The sequence below is a fragment of the Drosophila ficusphila genome, unplaced genomic scaffold, assembly GCF_018152265.1.
Source record: "Drosophila ficusphila isolate 14025-0441.05 unplaced genomic scaffold, ASM1815226v1 contig_791, whole genome shotgun sequence".
NCBI classification, from domain to species: Eukaryota; Metazoa; Arthropoda; class Insecta; order Diptera; family Drosophilidae; genus Drosophila; species Drosophila ficusphila.
In genome coordinates, this window is record NW_025064737.1 from 9137571 (window position 1) to 9152824 (window position 15254).

A 15254-nucleotide genomic window follows, 5' to 3' on the forward strand; every position below is an offset into this window, starting at 1 on the left:
ATTCGTTGTAAACTTGCCAACCGGAAGAGGAAAAAAACGATGACGCTAGACGAGGACTACAAACTTGCTCAAGCGCTGAAAGGATTTGCGTATATTCGAATTGAATGCAGTTGGGATTGGGTGAACATTTTAATTCGGGACTGTGATGAATGATTTTTTTATCACGTCTGGCGAATAATTTATTGAGCAAGGGAAAGAGCCGAAATTCGGTTGAATACTTTAAATTCACAGCTCTTGGGGATTCAATTTAATGTGATTTAAAAATATTTAGTTAAAATAAAATGTTTTCGATTTCTTTTTCAAATTCAATTTTATCTTTAAGACTGGTAAATAAAATGATATTAATTGTTTATCAAAGTTTCTTTCTCGTTAAACTGTATTAAATTATTTAATAACCAGAAATTAATTTTTGTTTTTGTACAACAATACGGATATTGTTTTCATTTTTATTTATTTTGATAGTATCAATATGGCTTGGGGATATAAAATTAAATTAAATAAATACTTCTATAACTTCTTCATTTCTTGATGACAAATTTGTAAGTTTCAAAAAATCCCCCTCGACATTTCTTGATTTCTGTACTGAACAATCTCGTTTAGATATTACAGCACTCCAGTGCGGGCACTCTGATTCTGAGTCAATAATCCCCGACTGGAAATCGTTACATCAGCTGCCCGCATTTCGGAACCCCATCACGAAGTGCCCCAAGCCCCCACTCCCTAAATAACCCCCCCTGCCCCCACTTATGCACTATCGCAACCCTTTGATATGTGAGAAGCGATTGGCGCAGACCGCTTATAGAAGCGAATGTCCCGCTAATTGAGCGCTTAGCCGATTGCATTCGATTCCCATTAAGAGGCCGCCGCCGAGAGTCGCGCTCGAATTAAAATTGAATCATTATTGAAATTCGTTTGTCCTCGTTCCGTACCGCTTTCCTCAGCGCCGCTTCACTTCGCTCCATTCCGTTCGATCGGTCGGTCCGCTCATTAAAATGGATAGCGATGGCCGTTAAGCGGAGGGTTAAAGCCGTCCGGCCAATGGCGACTGCCTGAGTGTATTTGCATTTGGCAAATTGTAAAATTTAATTCGCATATCATGCGCGATAATCAGCGACGTGCATTATAAACCCATAAAATCGCAAAGCGCTGCCATAAATGTGAGCTTCAGAGGGGGAAAAGGGGGTGAAGGGGGAAGGCCTTGCCAATTGTCGCATGCGGCGGACAGCGCCGATAAATATCCGTTTATATGGTAATTGTCACTGCCAGTTCGCTTCTAACTTTTCTGCCCGTCTGCAATTTGCATTTCTGCACAGCTGCGAATGGCGAACTGAGTATTGTGCAGCCAGGATGGCAATTGCATATTTATTTTATTGCCCCGGTATCGGCAGTCTATAGTCTACGGTGCTATAGCCCCGCCCTTCTCTAAATTTCGCATTAAATCTAGGACTATAATGGCGGCACGGGGGCATAAAATTACTGCACAGCGAAAAGAAGATAAGGAAATCAATTTATTATGTATTTTAAAGTTTAAGAGATCAAAACCATTGAGTCCAAAAATAATTAAATAAGTTTAACTAATAATTAAATATACAAGAGATCGAAGCCATTTATTTATTTATTAGTATGTTTAATCTTTAATCACTAAAAAATGTAAACTTTTCCAAGATTTTAAGGTAAATGAATTAAAAAATCCAGTAATGCAGAGATACTTGATTATCAACTATTTTAAGAAGGTAACTTTGTTCTCTATTGAATAGGACTTTCTATTTAATTTAAATATAAACATAATTTATATAAATAAATAATATATTTTCAATTTTTAACAAACATTTTTTCTAAGTGACTTCGAGGAAAGGTGCACCAGATGATAGATGGAGATGAAGGTGGATTTTCAGTTTAATTTTCATGTCCATTAACCAAGCAAAATGGATACGTTCGGCAACGAGCGAAAGGATAAGCGAAGCGGCCAGGCATGTCCTGAATTTTGATAGACCGAAAACTGGGGGCTGAGTTTGGGGTTCGAAACTGGAGCCAATGCGGGTATAAATTCAAATAAAGTTTAACGAAGCCCATCCGCAGATGGGGAAGGAGTTTCCCGGACTGAGACTGGATTCGGGATTGGAATGGGGATTGGGAATGGGAATGGGAATGGGGATTGGAGCACGGCGGTAGGCGGCCATGAAAATTATCAAAGCGTGTTATTACGGGCAACCAAGCGCAACGCGATGCCAACTCAAGTGGCTGCCTCGCGAGGATAAACACGGAGCTGCAAATGGATCTGGATTCGGATCGAAGATGGAGACTTACTGGAAACTCAAGGGTGAGCAGCAGCCACTTGTGGTGGCCCGGGCATAAATTTGTGTTTCCCCTGCTTTTTTGGGCCCATCACGCACGCAAATAATCAAACGGAACGCATCAAATTGGTGAAAGGGATAAAAAAATACACAAAATGGTCCTCGATTTTTAAAAATACCCTTTGCTCCAATCCCATTTTCCCATCCCATTTCCGCCCACTTTAGATTTTGTTGAGTCAGCCCACGGAATTTTAGGCTAAATTGTTGCTCAGGTTCTTCCTGCAACGCAATTGGAAAATCGGAAAATCTCAATTGCCAAGCCGCAATTTACAGTGAAAAAATAATACAATGAAATGCATTTTTTTTTTTCAATAAAATAATTCATATTAATTATAGAGGTGTTTTACTCTATAATTAAGTTGTATTCTTTTTGGTAAATTGTTTAGGAGGTGGGTATGTAATCGAAAATAAACTTCCAAACTTAATTCTGGGAAATTAGGTTAGCCATTTAACCATTTAATTAATAAATATCCATAGCTTGTAAATTAGAATGTGTTCGACTTAATATTTTCTCCCACTGTTCTCAGCTCGCCTCCATTTTTCACGGCCCAAATGAATTCCGCCGAAAATGCACGCCCATCCAATAGGCCGAAACGGATGGAATCCAACGGGGAGCAGAGCAGTATCCACCGGTAAGTGGATACGAGTGGTGACCCCGACCAAGTCCGTGAACTCCAAGTACGCTCGAATGTGAGTTCCTCACGTGCAGGCGAAGGAAAAGGGGATTCAGATGGGATTCTGGGCGTTGGGTTTCAATTTATCGCCCTGGCATCGCCGAGAAAATCCCGGGAGCGGTTTTAGGGATTTTTAAAATAAAATTTACGGATTAAGTTATTGTGCGACGTATGTAAGTGGGCGGGGCTCGAATGGAAAACTCCTGGGAAAAGTGTGGGGAAAAGGGGAAGGAGGAGGGGGCGTGACGGTAAGGTCGATTACGTTTTACAACGCAGCATAAAAGTTGATTGAAAATGCTTATTAGATGCAAGATTAGATGCGATATGCATCGCAGACCGACGGACCAAGCCAATCCTATTCGGGAATCAGAGACCAGCATAAAATTCAGCAGGAGCTGCGACGTGAGCAAATTTAGCTCCGCTTTTTATACGCCCTGCATTTTTTTTCGAGGGGGCGGGGCGAGGCAAACTTAATTGAAATGTCGTGGCGGAAACTGTAAAGTTCGGAAAACCAATGACGAAGGAAGGCCAAAAGGTGCGAAAGCAAAAATTAAGTCCACAAAATTTACAGCCGGCAGGTAATCTCATTAAGCCCGGATAATATTCCCACTCGGCGTGCGTCAGCCCCAAATTGAACATTCTTTTCTAGACCCAAGTTCTCTTCTTTAAAAAAATAAATAAATAAATAACCGCCAGGCAGAAGGCCGCATGAAAACAACAACAAAATCATTTAGCCCGCAACGAAGTCTACAAAAAAGTTGATTTTGATAACACGGCTCATCAAAATTTCAGCTACAAGAAAAAACTTTTTAAAACAACAAATTTAAAAAGAAGAAAAAGCCACACACAGCGTCCTCCTCGGATGACTCGACCCCGAATCAAGGGCCCAAGAAACTCATCTAAATGGTGAGTCGACGAAATATTTATCAGGGAATAAGGGAGAGTCTTTCGAAGTTTGGTTACTCTACAGTTAAAACTGGGTTTTTATCCTAACATATTTTGTTACATAAATGTGTCAAAATAAATTCAATAATATTTGTTATTTTATTTCAGTCTGCATAAACTATTACAAAATATTTTTTAAACCTTCGAAATGACACAAATATTTATTCGAGCAATATAAAATTGTAGTACCTCCTTAATTACTGCAGTAAGCATTTATTACATTTTGAAACGTTTTCCAACAGAATATGTTTATAACAAGCACAAACTCTTAAATCAGAGTCAAATTCAAGCAGAGTATTTTTTAAATTCTTTAAAAAAATAAAGCCAGCCCTCGTGCCTTGCCAATTTCATGAAAAATTCATAACAAACAACCGCCGCCGCAACTACCAAAAAACAGAGCAGAACAGCGAAATTAAGCAGATCCCTCGAAAAGTCGAAAAACAGGCATCAATATAAGGCCCAAAGAGCAGAGAAGAAGCTTCTTTCCGGTTAGTTCGTTAGACGGCTGCTGCCAAAATTGCGGCTTCCATCAGCAGTTAATAAAAAATGAACCATTTCGGGGCAGCGGGAACCGAGCGAAAAGTTAAATGGGAAAAGTTTCCGGCCTAACTAAAAGTGCGAGTTTATTAACCGCAAGTAATTTCCACAGAAATTTCAGGAAGGAAACGTACCGAATATTTGAATTAGGGAACCGTACAACTTGGGATTCATTTTCTTTAGATTAAGCAAAAATTCTTTCCCTAAAGAGTGCGAAAGAATCGCATGCTTTTAAAGCCCATCCCAAAATATTTCCAACTATAATGTTTTATAATCGTAAAAACTTTTATTCCCTGATTTGAATGCCTAATTTCAAAGTTTTAGTTTTGAGTGATTGTGATTTTGAGAGAAACGTTGGAGGTGTGATAAGACATCTCATTAGACTATTAAACAGAAATAAAATGTATTTACCAATTAATTTAAAACAACACAAATTTTATGGTACTATCGTATGATGGCAATATTCAATAATGAATGGCCCCCATACTAAATATTTATTATTGTACTAAAAGCCACTACACATTTTACACTAAAGAGAATCTTCACGTACGTTGCTCGCAGTAAATGTCATATACTTTGAAATTGATAAATTTTAAAAACCTTTTAAAACTAATATAAAAAAATTATGAATTTGAAAGAGAATTTTAGAATTGGAAATTGAAATAGTTGTTACTATGGTTCTAAAAAAATGTTTACTTCCTTCTGGACAATAAATATTAATCTCAAATGTCAAAAAGGAATCTTTTCATTTTTTTCAAATGATAAATGATAAAAATTTATTAATGATAATTAAAAATTTAAAAGACACTTCACTTGATTTTAAAATGGAATGGTAATGCTTACAATATTGTTGAGTTTAGTCTTATAGTTTTAATATACATTTAAAATAATTTTAAAATAATTTAAATTTAAAAACTCTCTAATCAAAACCTTACAATTCTATTATATTTTCCAGTGCACATTTCCCTGGCTGTGGAAACCCACCCTCTGTGGAAAACTCACTCTCTGTGTGTGCGTGTGGCTAAAAGTAGAGCAGCAGCGGATGGTGGTGGGTTCTCGGTCGCATCTCGCCTCGATGGCCGTCCCTTTGCCCTTCACCTTCCCTTTCCCCCTCTCCATCCACCATCCACTTTCCATGGCTGCCTGGGCTGCCATTGCCGTCGGAAGAAGAGTATCTGACGGATACACAGATACACATCCGTCGGTTGTCAGAACGCATGTACGGTGCGGTGGCGTTCGCTTTGGCTTTGGCTCCTTGGGCGTGGCTGATGAAGCTGATGGAGCCGATGGGGAGCCAGGCTGCCAGTTTGCCAGTTTTACACTACATCCATCTCGCAGAATAGTTTATGTAAGCAGCCTGCTCTTTCGGTCGGGGGCGACGATTGATGCCGGATTTGGACGGATCTGTTTTTTAGTTTGGGAGCGAAGACAGAGCCGCCGAACGTTGAACGCTGAACGTTGAATGATGTTGAACGGGCGGCCCGGGGCGCATTTGCCTATTTGCCGTAATGCCTGTCCCGTGTGTAATTTACGAGCAGCTCAACTTATGCTGTTGCGTAGGTGAATACATTCGAGGAGCAGGGAAATCGCGGGGGGAAATGGAGGGAGGGGAGGTGGAGGAGGAGGAGGAGGAGCAGCAGGACTGCCGGGGCACGGATTTATGGGCGCATCATAAAACAATTAACAAGACCGAAACTCGTGCCACATAAATTTCTGCAGCTCGGCTCGTGGATTGCGGCTTGTGTTACATTTCACAGCGTTTTATTATATCACAGAATTGGAGCCGGCTGGGCGGCGGTTGCCCTGGTGCCTTTTTAATTAACCACACACACAAGATTTCTACTCATTTTCATATCGTAAACGTTTATCCAACTTAATAAGTCGTAAACGCCGCTGCGACACGGCCTCTAACAAAGTTTCTGTGTTTTTAGGCAGCTCCGCCCTGCAATTCAAGCTGCATGTGTGTGGGATTTGGCGATCCGCTGACACCGCAGGTGAAAGCCCCTCGAATGGCACATCCTGTACCGCTCCAGAGCTCTTCCCCCTCCCCCTCTCCTTCCCCTTCCCCTTCCCCTTCCCCTTCCCCTTCCCCTTCCCCTTCCCCTTCCCCTTCCCCTTCCCCTTCCCCTTCCCCTTCCCCTTCCCCTTCCCCTTCCCCTTCCCCTTCCCCTTCCCCTTCCCCTCCTTTTTGCAGCCCGTGCCCCGCCGCATATGCAGACGACAACGCGGAGGCAATAAAAGAAAACGTTAATAACCATACAGAAGTCGAAGCATCGAGGACAATGGAAGCAATTGGGAGTATCTTAGAAATATTTTTGGAATTAATTTCCTAATATGAATCAAATATCTCAAAATTGTTTCCAAGGCACAACAAATAATTAATAAAATTTAAATATGTTCATCTAGCTTTTATTGTATGTAACAAAATTTAAATTGCTTTGAAGAATAAGAATAAGAATATATTGTTTTATTTTTAGTTAGCTGTATTATTTTAGTTTCAAGGATGGCAGAAACTTTTAATAGTCTGTTACTGAGCTCAGAAAATCCAATTTATTTCCAACAATTACTTTTATAAAGCAATCCCAATCCGATTTGTTATTTCTCAATCATGTTCCTCCATTTTGCCCATTGTGCGATTTTCAGTTAATTTCGTAATTCTCGAACTGCGAATGGAGAATGGCGACTTTTCAAAAGTGAAGCTCAAAGCTCATTTAATATTCATTGCCGGCTCCTGCTGCTGTTGCTCTTTTTGCTCTTTTAGCTCTTTTTGTTGTTTTTGCTGCTTTTCCTGCTGTTGGCAAGTGGAAGTATCTCAAGGTGGATGTGGTTGCAGGTGCTCGCAGCAGCTTTTCGTTCCAGCACCTGACAATATTTTTTTAATGACGGCGATTAAGGCACCGCCCTGTGGCCCCGGCTGCCGCCACTCGATTTAATTAAGTCGTCGCTCCACTTCACTCCATTCCTCTCCTCTTGAGATGAGCTCTCACCAAGCCACGCCCCCCGCCCCTAGGAACTCACAACTCTTTCCTTGATGGGCGGATGACATTTTTTGCTGATTCCATTGTTTGCCTAATCTCTGTTTGCACAGCGACCTCCCCAAGTTGCGTGCCCCGTCAGCAACTCAGAGTCCTAAGGGGTTAAAACCCCCCAAACGCACACATTTCATTTGGAGAAACACACACAAACACACACACATGAGCACACAAGGACCCATAAAGATACACACATACACAGAGCAGAGGAAGATACTGTCAACATGTTTGTTAATGCCGCTTTGGTATTAACAAGTTCTGCCAGATAAACTTTGAATTTCATTCCAGGGCCGGGCTGGAATTGACATGTGTCTTGTGTGTATTGGCCATAAACTGCGTATGTTACGTGGCCATATCCTTTTGACTCCTGACTCCTGAAAGCCCGCCTGACTTTAGATCTACGATTTATTCTTCGGCGGATCCCAGTTTTTGCCACTGCGATCGCTGATCACCGACGACTGTTTGGTTCGTCTCTTGCCCGGTTTGTGTTTGAAGCCATAAATTTATTTATGAGGCCATTAAATCATCATTATTGTCCAGGCGACCTTGAGCCAGTAGGCCGGCGGCGGGGAGGGGACTTCCTTCTCAGCCATTTCGAGACACACTCGCTTTCTTTTCTTTTCCTTTCATTTCACCCGTTTATTTGCCTTTTTATTGTTGTCGCCTTTTTAATGGTGCGTTTTCCTTTTAAGCCTTCTGCTCTGCTTGTGTTTGCCGAGCACTCTTTATTTCATTCTTTGCCCTTGCCTTAATTGGGTCAGCGATTCTGTGATTTGACTCAGCAAACGGTTAGCTAATTGCTTAGAAGGTTAGCAAGTGGCGCAAAAATTCTGAGAAACTCAGAAAAAAATCGTAAAGATTTATGTACAAAGCTGAATAATTACTCTTATTAAGAATCTTCATGTTATAATTATGTTGATAAACTTAAAACATTTTTCTGCTAGTGAAAACTATTACAACGTAGTACGATTCCTTTAAAATCGTACAGTTCAAAAAGTTATATATATTATTTCATTTTTCTATTCAATTTCCTTTGTTTGAAAAATTATAAAAATAATATGAAAAAATAACATATTTTTGCTCAAGCATTTCAACTGGAATTTTGTACATTTTGGTAAAATAAAAGTGTTAAACCTTCTAATTTAATGAAACAAAGAATTCTTGTAAATACAAGCACTTAGTATTATTGTTAATAACCAAAACCCTTTGTTATTATTCAAGCCGCGACCTGCACTATTCCTAATTAATAACTTACAGAAAGACAAAAGGAAGCATTCCCTAATTGGAGCAATTTACTTGCGGAGGCATAAATGGAAAGTGGATTGTGGCCGAGGGACTCGTTCGTTGGCTTTTACTGCGGCCCGATATGTGTTTTCCCTGCTCTCTATTCGGTGGATTGTTTTCTTTTTTGCGTTTGTGCGAAATTTCAGCCTGATAAAGCAATGGAAATGACGCGCACGAGTAGTTTTGCTTTTGACTTTCCTTTCGCCGCTCGACAGACACCATTTTCTTGGCTGTTTGTGTAAGTTTTCCATTTGGATAATGGAAAAAGGCCATTTCATGCCATTTGCCTTACTTCGGCCGGCGGTCGGGGGCAATTCAAGGCGCACTATTCGTCCAAAGAGGCTTGTTACTAAGTGGGCGCGGCGCCACATCCAGCTCCACTTGAGCCATGCCCCAAAAACAGGGAGAAAAATCAGTGCTCTATATGATCCGTACTACTACTACTACAATCCACGAAAAAAATTACCAAATTTTTTGGGGCTAAACTATATTCTTCTGCTTAGAAGTTTTGAAATGAGTATAGTTGTAACATATATTCTCCTGGCATTACAATTTTATTAATGAAATACATATAGCTTTCTTGTACTTTCTTTGCTGTAGAAACTCAGAAATTAATATGACACTGACTTCAGAAAGTGACTCTCAGTAATGAAAAAAAAAATACATAAAATAATCAAAACACTTTTTACCACATAAATAAATAAATAAATTTAGTGCTTGAATTTTGTTTAAATTAAACAACTTTGTCCGCATTCTAAAACTTTTGTTCAACAATAACCACTTCATAAACAGCGCCTAAGTCAGAATTATAATTAATATAATGTGAATATTATGATAATCTCCACATTATGTTTTTGTTTATAGAATAAGTAATAATACTGACGAGGTTTTTTCTCTCTGCATCTTCAGAACCATTTCGAGGATGGTTTCCTTTCCCCTCCTCTGATTCTAGTGTTTTCTTTTGCGCTTTTTACATTTGCAAAATGAATTGTAATGAAGTGGAATGGGGCGTGGCAATGGCAATGGCGGTGGCAGTGGCGGTGGCGGTGGCAATGGCCGCCCGTCGAGCGAGTACGCCAACAATAAAATCATATTCGTCGGGCGCCAGTCAGTGCTGGCATATAATTTTGCACAAAAAGTCGTTTCCAGTGTCTCATGCGCTCCACTTGTTTTTGTAAGGGGGAAGAGGGAGTGAGAAGGGGGAGAGGGGAGGGGAAAGGGGGTTCAAGATCGACGAACGGGGGGTCGTGTTGTTTGGCACTGCTTTTATTGGTGTTATTAGGTTGAAAGCACTCTAATAATGGTCGCCTTCTGATGTGGGGCACTTAATGGGTTTCAGGTCAGCAGTCGCATAATGCGACTCACAGATTTGCCAGCGGAAGAAGAAGAAGTAGAAGAAGAAGAGGATGGGTCCATTCCCAAGGACCCATAATCATCGGGAGCAGCCGATAAAACTTGATTGCCAGCGGCTAAAGCGGGAAACGTGGAGCCAGCGGATCGGATTGCAAATGGAGCAACACGCCGCCATTCCTCGATTCCAATAATTTGTAAAAACAAAAACAAAAACAAAAAAAATAATATCATTCTGCTGCCATTCAACCCGCGATGATAAAATGCGTAAATCAACGCGAATTTATGGCTCAAACAAGTTTTTCATTGGCGCTGAACAAGAAAACAAGTCCACAGCACTGTGGACCAAATCAAAAATTTGTCTCAGCAAATATCGCCCCTGGTGGTCCTCAATTTACATGGTTCAATATGCTGTTTACCAAACGAGATTTACTAGGGATGTTTACTAAAAAGCACGTTTCAATATCCTTCAGGGTTTTTTATTTATGTAAGTTACAGCTCTTAAGGCAGTTTATATGCACTCTGAAATTTATTAAAATCATTTCCTGGATTGTCACAGTTTTTATAGATCCGCACACACCTTAAGAAATCAATAACAACTGTAAGCCGAATTTAAACAATACAAATGAGCTGTTATGAATAGAACAAAAGCTGGCCTTTCTCTGCCCTCTTCCACTGTGCCAAATAAAGCTTTTGTTTCGGCTTTTATGAATTCTTAATTAAGTGTCTTCATTAATGAAGACCGTGCGAGAAGTTCAGATAGAGAGCGTAAAGCCGTGACACCTGGTTTTACCATATTGAAAAGAAGGAACCATTTAGATGCAAATGTCGAAATGCGGGTGGCAAACACTACAATCCAAAAAGAGATTGAAGATTTAATTACAGATGCAAGAATCCAAGTACTTGCCTTTCCCTTCGAATATGATTAACCGGGGAATTTACGACTTCCTCTCGATTATTTTGACAAGCGAATTATGCCCAATGACGAGGGTCCTTTGAAAATAATCTTTCAATAGAGTGCACTTGAGTAATCAGCAATCGAAAGAAGCCATTTGTCAAACAAGTTTGGATATCGAAAAACGGGAATCATGGCTGCAGTTTTCCATTTTTGAATTCGAATTCCTTGTGGGGAATCCATAAAGATTCCAATTCTACTTGCACAAGTGCTGCACTTGAACCGCGCATTTTCATTTGTAATCAGTTGAGGTTTTCTTTTCGGTTTGTTTTAAAATTCCATACCCGTTGCGGTTCAAATTTATTGGCTACTTGACTTTTCCATCGAGCCTCTGTCTTACGTCTCACTCGAGAAAATATTTCCAAGTCTCTGGCATATAAATTATAGTTTCCTTCCCAACATCGACGGCTGACAATTTGTTTAATTAATAACGCATTTAGAATGCTTCTGCCCCGTCAGAATTTTCTTCTCTTTGATAGTTTATACCACGTGTTCGCTTTTCCTTTGCCAGTTTTTTTCTGTTCAACGTTTTATGTGTTGCCATAAATCAATTGGAAAAACAAGCGATAGCAACCAATTTTAATTTGTGAAATAGATGTGAGTTGGTCATTGGTGCCATAAATTAATTGGCTTGGAAAGGGAAGATTTATGAAGGATACAAATAGGATAGGTTTGCTCATTAGGGCTCTAACTGGGAATACGTTTTTCCACTTCTGGTTGGTTTGCGTTTGGGAGAGAATTTTCCTCAAATTTTCAAATAATGATTCGGAATGTTTTGAGCAGAATTTTTCTGCTCAGAAGGCAAGAAATCCAGCGTCGACGTCAACGCCAACCAGCACAAATACATTCAAATCAGACTCACTCATACAGAGGCAAACTGCGAGCTGCATTGTGTTGGTGAGCGAGCGAAGAGTTCGATTCTCTGCCTTGAAAGCGAGAAGAGAAAATGGCGCCTTACAGCGCCACCTGGCCCTGGCAGTGAGGAACTAGAAAGCAACAACTGCAACACCAGAGGTCGCTTGGCGGGGCGGCTTGTGCGTAAAAGACGCGTAGACAATTTTCGATAACTTTTTTCAGACTGATATATTTAATTTAATAATTTGAAGAGCACATTTCAAACTTTTTTAGGTTTTGCATTAAAAAAATATTAAGCTCATAAGCTACATAGTACAGTGTAAACCGTTAAAAAGGCTAAAGCGAAGCTCATAAATCAACTAAGTTTTGTTCTAACGATTTTTTATAAATGTTCGTACTAAGAAGTCTTTTTCTAAACAATTTTCAAAGTTTGTCGTTATTGGCTCTGCTGTAGAATGTTACTACAAATTTAAACACTTTAAGGAGTAATATTCGAGGTCTCAAAAAAATGTACAAAATTTTAACTAGAAAAAAAGGAAAGGAAACACTGTAGCTTTATTAAATAATTTAAATATATTACCTATCCTTCGGATACGTCTCAATCTTTAGCTATTATACGTTAGTCGAAAAAGTAAATAAAAAAGTAAATCCTGATATAACGACGCCGCATATAGTGTCCGTCCGGGTTTTGCGACGAAAACTCGATGTCTTGGTTGGTCCCCATACAAACTTGTATGAATGTGCCTCCGCTTAGTATGTTTTTTATTGTGCCGGTTTTAACGACAAACCGTTCGTATAGAACGAAATTTTTCTCAATTCAACCGACTATTAAGTCGTGCCGAAAAAAAAATACACTGAAATAATGCCAACAAATGTCTGTATTTATCAGTGATTGGCACGAAGATTCTTACACTCTCACTACTCCCTGTTAGTTTTAGTTGTAAAGCAAAAAAAATGTTTTTTGCTCCTTTTGGTCAGTGATATAACGAAGTAAAATCGTCGGTCCCTTAAAAGTAGCTTTTACCGGATTCTACTATAGTTGTATTATCACGGTTCAATTTGAATAACAAAGCTACGACAAAACAGAAAATATTTTTGCCAAAATATTTGGGCAAACTGAATTTTAGTTGTCAACTAAATTACTGGTTGCTATAACCCAAATCAGCTACATGGACTTATCAAAAAATTACATTGAAAATGTATTAAAAAATCAGAAAGGTTTCGTTTTCTATCACAAAAAAACGTGTGTATCTAAGCTATTTCAAGTTTTTAAATAATAAGCATTTATTTAAACTATATAAAGATAATCGATTGAAGCTAATTTCCTCTATATAAGACTAGCCTGTAAACAAAAAATTTTTGTTTAACGTCTTGTCAGCAAAATGTTGTCAGCAAGGTCTGCAATCTTACAAATCGAACCAAGATAGTTTCACAAAGAGATGTTTTCAGATATTTATAAAAAAAACATCCCCCACAAAAGAAAATTTTAAAATGAAAAACCTTTGTGATTCAAAGGACATGCGGGTATACAAAATTCTGGGAACCGTGTGAAACTGTCATGGATACTCGATATCTAGGGGTTCCTGCGTACTCAACCCCTTCCACCACACCGACCAGGCAACAAGGGTCGCTGCAGAAACTCACCACACCCCGCTGAGCCCGTGGTGAGCTAACGGCTCTTGACTCCGCCCATTTTATAATGGCCTCCGTTGGCAGAGCGGCGCATGCGCAATGCCAGCGAAGATGGAGGCGAAAGCGGACGGAGAAAAAATTGATGGACGGAGGAAACCATTCGGGACAGGATTTTCAGGCTTTTCCGTCGCTGATTTTCGTTTCGATAAATTTATGCAAATGAGACGGAGCGCTCAATATGGAAACGAACCGAGGCGTTCTAGGCGGGCAATTAAAAGCGGGATGGCTTTATGATATCTCATGGGTGAGGCGACAATGCCTCCAACTCCACTTCTGGGACTCCAAAAGTCGGGGACAAAAGGAGCGACCGAGCGACCGAGCGACTGGCTTTTTATTGTCTCGCTGCAGCGCATTGCAACATGTGGCATTAATTATGCGGCGATAATGTCTTGCTTTGTTGCCGAGAGTTTTGGTCTCTTTTTATGAAAGTGTCGGAATAAATTACATTATTTTTGGGCCGCCTGGTTTGCCTGCCTGTTCGGCGGAACTGATAAGATGGTACCCAAAAACCGAACCCCCGAACCAAACCCTGGATGCCCTGGAGCCCTTCGAATTTTAATGGATGTAGGCGGTGGTGACACACGATTGCCTGCATGAGTATCGTACACATGTCGCTCCATTTATGTTCTTCTGAAACATATTCCCATTAATTTCCGCCGCCATTTGTCGATGGGAACTCAGCACGCGCTTTCCGTGGGTGGATGGCTTTGCCCCCGGCAATTAAATTGTGACAGAACACCATTCCGCACGTCATCAATTATGGCCCTTATGTATTCATTGGCTGTTCGATTCGGCGGGCAGGAAGTGCCATATGCTGCAGTTACATCATCGCCCACCTCCAGCTGAGTTGCTCTAGTTTCTCCCAACCCGTTGCTTCGATCTCCAACCGAGAATTAGCCACGGTCTCGAACTGCCCTTTGTTCTGACCAAAATATTTTGAGGCCCGAGCTGCTGTTAGCTGTTTATGATGTGGTCATAAATGACCCGCCTTCACGCTTTCGCCGGGACAAGAAATTTCTCGGACTCGAACGGGATTTTGGAAGTGACCCGAACCGGATTGTCATCAGCATAATCCTGCCAAATCCTGCGGATCTCGGCCGCATTTTGCGTCACTCTGCCCGGCCTCTCCGCGGGTTTCTCTTCGCACTTCAATAAATCACTTCGGGAAGGAGTAGAACCCTTTAAGAGGTTCCTTCTACCTGTCTGCCATTCGAATGCTGCTCTCCTTCCGGAAACTCTCGGTAATATAACTATTCCTCGATTCTCAACAAGCTTGGGCTTGGGAAGCGAAATACACATTCCGCATTTCTAAGGTTTTAAAATGTATCAAATTCCCTGTTTGATATTTGGGTATATAATATAGTGCTTTGGAGTTTACATTTTCAAGACAATAAGCCTTTCAGAACGAAAATATATTATTGAAAACCTCAATCATTAAGAATTAGTCTGTATTGTATTATTGGTATGCAAAACATAATGTGACAACATTGCAGATTGTATTATAATAACTTATTATAACTTTAGTTAGAGCTTGAAAGAGTTTTAATTGGTTTCTGTTCAGTCAACTACTAAAATT

General features: G+C 40.1%; 1 protein-coding gene across 2 annotated transcripts in view; it reads right to left on the minus strand.

Moving 5' to 3' along the window:
• Nucleotides 1-15254, minus strand: part of LOC122320764 — a 75070-nt gene that overhangs the window by 57057 nt on the left and 2759 nt on the right. The gene's annotated exons all lie outside the window — the stretch shown is intronic.